Genomic DNA, 5,649 nt, shown 5'->3' with positions numbered 1-5,649 from the left:
ACACAGAGGAGTGGGTTCTGTCTCCCAATGAAGCAGCTGTTTTCCTACAGGCTACAGCACTGCTGCCTTCCCTGCATCCTCTCCTGTCTTTCATGTTTTAAGTTTGACACATTTAGCCACAGTGTGTGTGTTTATACAGTCAGTATATAAATATACTTTGACTTCCTTCCAGCCTCTCTTTATCTCCAGAGATCCAGGCCCCTTAAAGAAAATATTATTCTTTGCTAGCAGCACATAAGCATCAATTTACAGAATTTTTTCATAAATAGAGCCTTCCCGGGGGCTGTATTATTGATTTACTTCTCACCTAGCACAGCACTCGCGTCTTGATCAGAAAAGGCTGCTCTCAAATTGTGCAGTTCTGGTTTTCCTTTAACTCCGTTATCAAAACATTCACTCTTTCCGAGGCCAATAATAAAGCAGCCTGGCTTTGCCAGAGAGAAATATTGCTTGTGGTCCAAGCTGTGTCTCTGATAATTGAGACCCAAATGCCAGAAAGTCATAAAAAAAAGTTCCTTCTGGTCATGGAGTTCCACCCAGTTTGTTTTTTTTTGCACTAATAATCATTTCTTTCCCATGTTTTCTTGTAAAGCACCGCACATTGAATTATCCAGATGCTGCAAGAAGCTCTGACAATCCTGTTTCTTATGAGCTGTTAGGGCTGCATTTCATTACCCATAATATACAAACATGCAGCATTTATGGGGATGACAACGCATTGTACAGACAGAGATAAGCTCCTGTCAGGAAGTGTCTATAAAGCACGAGCAATTCCAGCACTTGTTTTTTGTGTTCCTGATACTGTCAGTGGAATTTCAATTTTGTATCCTGCAAATGCAAGCTGTGTTGGTGAGAGTTATGTGCTATGGAGATAGCAGCTGGGGGCTTCAGGGTGAGGAAACATCCATCTTTGGATTTCCTTGGATGTAATGACTGTGAGAACAGCTCTGCTTTGCAAGGTGCTGCATGAAATAAAGCCAATGCAAAGAGCTGCAGCCAAAGGTGAGAGTGGAGTAATGAAGGGGATAAGATGAAGAAGGGGCAATAAGAGATAAACCGAGAGCTGTGTGTGCTGAGCAAAGCACTGCGTTCACTCTTCTGAGGTCCCCTAAGTGAGAGTAATGTTTTTCGGTAGAGATTCATCCTGCAACGAGCACAAAATTACTTCTGAGATTTGGAAAAGGGCAAACATTTGGCAGTGCTGAAATTCAAGGCGCAGCTTTCTTAACTCTGACTGTTAGCTGTGTTATTTGAACTGACAGAGGCCACTTAGGTGAGTTACAGCGTGGTTCTCTTCCAGTTCGTGTTGGGGGGAGGGAAGCACAGCCTGCTCAATACTGCTCTGGAATAAGTTTCCCTTTGGCTGCAGCTTCCTGCTACTTCTGCTGTTGTTTTTACTACTTGTTAGAGTAGAATACAACAAAGTTTTAGCACAGAAGAAAGACTCAGTGTTAATGCTGCTGGGCAAAAACCAAACAAGTGCACAGTTGTTGCCCCAAAGCCTTTTTGTGTCACTTCTGTAGTCATCCCTGAGATACAGACATTTACAGTGGGGCCATTTAAACTGTTATCTTTGGGATTTGCATACGTTGGGTAGAGATTACATTCATTCATTCCTTAATTTGCTACAGAAACAATCAAACAAGTCTTACTTCTGTCTCAGAGCCTGGAAAATCATATGAATCTTAGGGATTCTTCAGGAAACGAAAGAAAAAGATGATGGAAAACCCAAGCTTAAGGTTTGCATTCTGCCTGCACCATCTCAGATGTTACATGGAGCATTAGAACTGCTGGCAGAAACTTCATGTCAGATCAGGACTTGACAGTGCAAACTCTTCCACCAAAACGTTCCTGAGATTTGCTGCTGCCATCTCCCAAGCCTTCAGGCCTTCTGCCTGTTCCTATGCAGCAGTGATTACCCACAGCATTAATGGTGTTTTGAGGACAAGATCCTACCCCTTTCTTTTTCCCCCCCATATTCCAGCCATGTAACCAGCTGGAGCTCTGCTTCAAAGGAGAAAACTACTGAAGTCTCAGCTGGTTGCTTTGCTGTCAGCCCCTCTCGATCAGGATGTTTTATGCTGTTTGTCAGCATGGTTTCTAAACACCCGTGGCCTCAGGCTTTGAAAGGAGTTCAGCCTTTCCTAAAATTGCTGATGTTCCTTGTTGTGGAGTTTGCATAATTTTTGCAGTGGGCTTTTCCTTAAGATTGAGAGTCCTCAGTGGTTCAAACATATGGGGATCTCCAATTTTCATCCTCCCCATCAGCATTCTGTTCGTAGAGGCAGAACATCTCTCAATCAATCTTCCTTACAGCTCCCCTTTGCTTTGCTCCTTGGACTGTACACTGGGGCATAAAGCAGCGTGGAACGTTTCCTATTTTGTGTGCTAATAAGCCAAAACAGGAAAAAAAAAGAACAGCAACCTGTGCATTAGTTTGCTCCAGCATGTGCTGTAACATTATTAGCTGATTCTTTTGGAAAATTACCACCAGTACAGCTTTGCTGACTTGCACATGTATAATGTATAAATAGAGCCATCAAAGTTTAATGCACCTTTAGCAGTGTATTTCCTAACACTGCCTATGACAGGGGTTTCATTTTTTTTTGTTTAAATCCCAACAGTTTTATCACCGTCAGTGTGACATCAGTGCACTACAAGTGCAGCCCAGCGACGCCATCCACAGAGGTACATTATTCCTTGTGTTCACTTTTCCACCATGACATGCAATACTCACTGATGGCTTTTCCAGCCATATGACGTAGCCAGGCAGCCTCTCTGGCTTTATCCTTAGTCCCACAGCAGTGCCCACAGACCCTAACCAAGATCCAGGCTATGTGCACACACAGAGCAGTCTTTGCCCCCAGGGCATTACAATTTAAACAGACCAAACTAACAACGTGGAAACAGATCAACTGTATGAAACAAGAACAGATGAACCAAAAAAAAAAAAAAGAAGTGGGCCTGGGTGTTTTATAGATGTGGTCTTCTGTGGCCACTAGATCATACTTCAAGTTTTTTTCAGTATGAATATAAGGGAGAATGAGTGTGAACAGATGGTACATAGAGGAAAGAAGAGATGAATGTTAAAATAGAAAGTCACCTGGGTGAGAGAAATACAAAGTTGGACTCCATAAAAAGAAAGTGCTGCTGCTTCTAATTTAGATTTTTGATAGATTTCTGCATTTGCAGAAATCTGAATACTGTGATTTAGAGATGCTTGCCTTACCGTTAGAAGCCTGTGTGGCCCATGAATTCTCAGAGCCACAGCCTTCACGTTTCAGGGATACATCCACACATCTCTGGAGAGCAGCTGGAATAAAGTTGTGCCTCCAGCAAAGACATGGAGAGAACACTGAAAAAGGAAAAGACGCAGAAGCTTCAGCTTTGGGAGTCCACAGGTGGGCAGTGGAAAATGATAGGATATGGATACAACCTCAGGAGAACCTGGGTCTGCTGCTTAAATAACAGATCTGTGGTTTATGCACACTTTTCAGCATGGAAGTCTGCAGCTGTATGGTTTTACCTGAGAGCTGAAACTCAAGGAGGAAAAAAAGCAAGTGGGTATGTGGAAAAAAAAAAATCAACAACTCAACCTTGCAGCATCCAGGAGGCTGTGCTGCTGAGCTGTGATCAGCTTGGCTAATTACAAAGGGAGACTGCAGTCATTTGTGGGCTCTGTTGGTTTCAAAACCACCGCTTTTGGCAAAGCCAACAGGGGCCAACAATAGATGGCTGCATATATTTTGATATTAATTTGTGAATTAAATGCTTTGCATTTAGCATCTTTAAAAAAACAAAACAAAAAAAACAACCCCAGGAACACCAGACACAGTGATGATTGCTTTGCTCTTTGAGCCATGTCTTTTTGAACCCAACTGGTTCTTGGATTTATAGGTTTTATTGTTATATGTTCTCCCCTCCTGCAAAGAATTCTGTTCTGTTGCAGTTCAAGAGCTCTTTCCATAGCATCAAGCTCCCTTGTAGTTCAGCCCCCAGAAGAGTTCACAGTGCTACTTATTTTCTCTATAAGCTAGCAGGTGTTGATTTAATAAGGAGTAATAATGTTCTCCAATATGGACTTATTCCAGGGTAATCCAATGGCTTTTCAGAATGGAACTGTATCATTTCCTTAAGGCTCTGGTGCAGCATGGCTTTGTGCCTTTCTTGTTTCTCTGCTGCTGGCTGGAATCTCACTGCTTTGTGCCACAGGTTTGAGATTATTTGCCTTCTCATGGCCTGATTTTGGAAGCAAGAAGGTCTGAGTTCCCTTCCTGCTGCTCTCATGAAGTTATGAGCACAAGCAGTAGGTAGCCCTCATTGCTGACAAGTGCAACATTTCACGCTGCATTTCCTAAATGCATGTGAGCTATTAGTTTAAAGAGCTGTGAAGAGTGCAGTCCTTCAGCTTACCCTCCTCTGTTTACTTCATTCCTTTGAATCCACTGATAAATCCCAAACAGGGGGAATATTTGCACAGACTCCAAACTTGTGAAACTATTGCATGAGCTGAGAGAAGGGCAAGCAGGAAAAACCTTTCAGCATCTCTTCCCACCCCCAACTGCCCATGATTCATTTTAAACATCAACCTTTTGGGGAAATAGAAAACAATCACATATACCAGGAAAAAAATTGGTTTTGTCTTTTCTGTAATGGTTTTCTCCTCTTTCAAAACCATGAAAAGTTAATTTTTTGATACAAAGCCAGAACAAAGAGAGGCTGCGGGGGTAGGAAGAGCATGAGATGGATTTTCTTGTTGCCTTCATCACTTACCCAGCTGCAGAAGCACCTGTAAGATCAGATCAAATTCAGCAGCACAAAGCACTTGGTTAAGGTGGGGAGAAGAGTAAACTTTTCCCTGTGGGGAGAAGTGACAGACAACTGTTATTTCATTTCCAGGATGCTTTTTATTGAGGTAACTGTTAGACGTGCTTTTTTCTTTCAGTGTTTTCAGAGCACCACTTCAGTCATCTCTTCCATATTTATTAGCAGAAAGGAAAAGGAGAAAGAGGTGAAATTTATAGAACACGGCATTAATTACTGCTTACCTTTCTGTTTTGATGGCAGCAAGTGATGTATTTCTAACAGGCGTGCACCACAGGCATGGTAAACAGGCAACAAGCCTGAATCAAAACCAGTGCTGGAGCAAAAACTGTCCCAACAAAACCCCCAGAAGGAGTTGCATTAGAAGTCAAATTCAGTTTATTACCCACCATCTTTGCTCACCTTCACTGCTAAGGTCACCAGTTTTCCTTCAGCTGAGGGAAGCTGGTGATATTGAGGTCCTGAGAGATGCTCACAGAAGCAATAGCTGAGTTATGCTGGGAGAGTGAAACGCCATCACAGAAGTGATCGTGCAGGGAGAGGAAAATACAGGTAGCTGAAATCTGGGCCATGCATTTTTCAAGAGATAAAAGCTCAAATTTAAATGGATCCATTTAAAGGACTATTTGAGGACCATTTTTCCTCACCTTTTCAGCGTCCCAGCCACTGAAACAGAACTGATAAGTTCACCATCTTCACTTGGAGAATCCAAATAAATGTGAAACTTCTTTTGGGCTCTTCTGAAGAAGTAATCCCAGTTCATTGCTTGCTCTCACAAGGCAAAGAGGACTGTTGGAGTTGCTTATGCCAAGAGAGGTGGCTGCA

The 5,649-nt window shown here is 42.5% G+C and overlaps 1 long non-coding RNA gene across 1 annotated transcript; it reads right to left on the bottom strand.

The window, feature by feature from the left end:
- Window positions 1-225: 225 nt before the first annotated feature.
- On the bottom strand, window positions 226-5,649 carry LOC128087560 (uncharacterized). Its single transcript, XR_008209899.1, has 5 exons — window positions 5,472-5,649; window positions 5,227-5,321; window positions 4,774-4,858; window positions 3,230-3,355; window positions 226-2,388 (listed from the first exon to the last, which is right to left on the bottom strand). It is a non-coding gene; the product is annotated as an uncharacterized LOC128087560 (long non-coding RNA).

The sequence above is a fragment of the Tympanuchus pallidicinctus genome, unplaced genomic scaffold (genome assembly GCF_026119805.1).
Source record: "Tympanuchus pallidicinctus isolate F22 unplaced genomic scaffold, pur_lepc_1.0 scaffold30, whole genome shotgun sequence".
NCBI classification, from domain to species: domain Eukaryota; kingdom Metazoa; phylum Chordata; class Aves; order Galliformes; family Phasianidae; genus Tympanuchus; species Tympanuchus pallidicinctus.
Note: the sequence above shows the minus strand (reverse complement) of the source record. Positions and strands in the feature narration are given on the sequence as shown.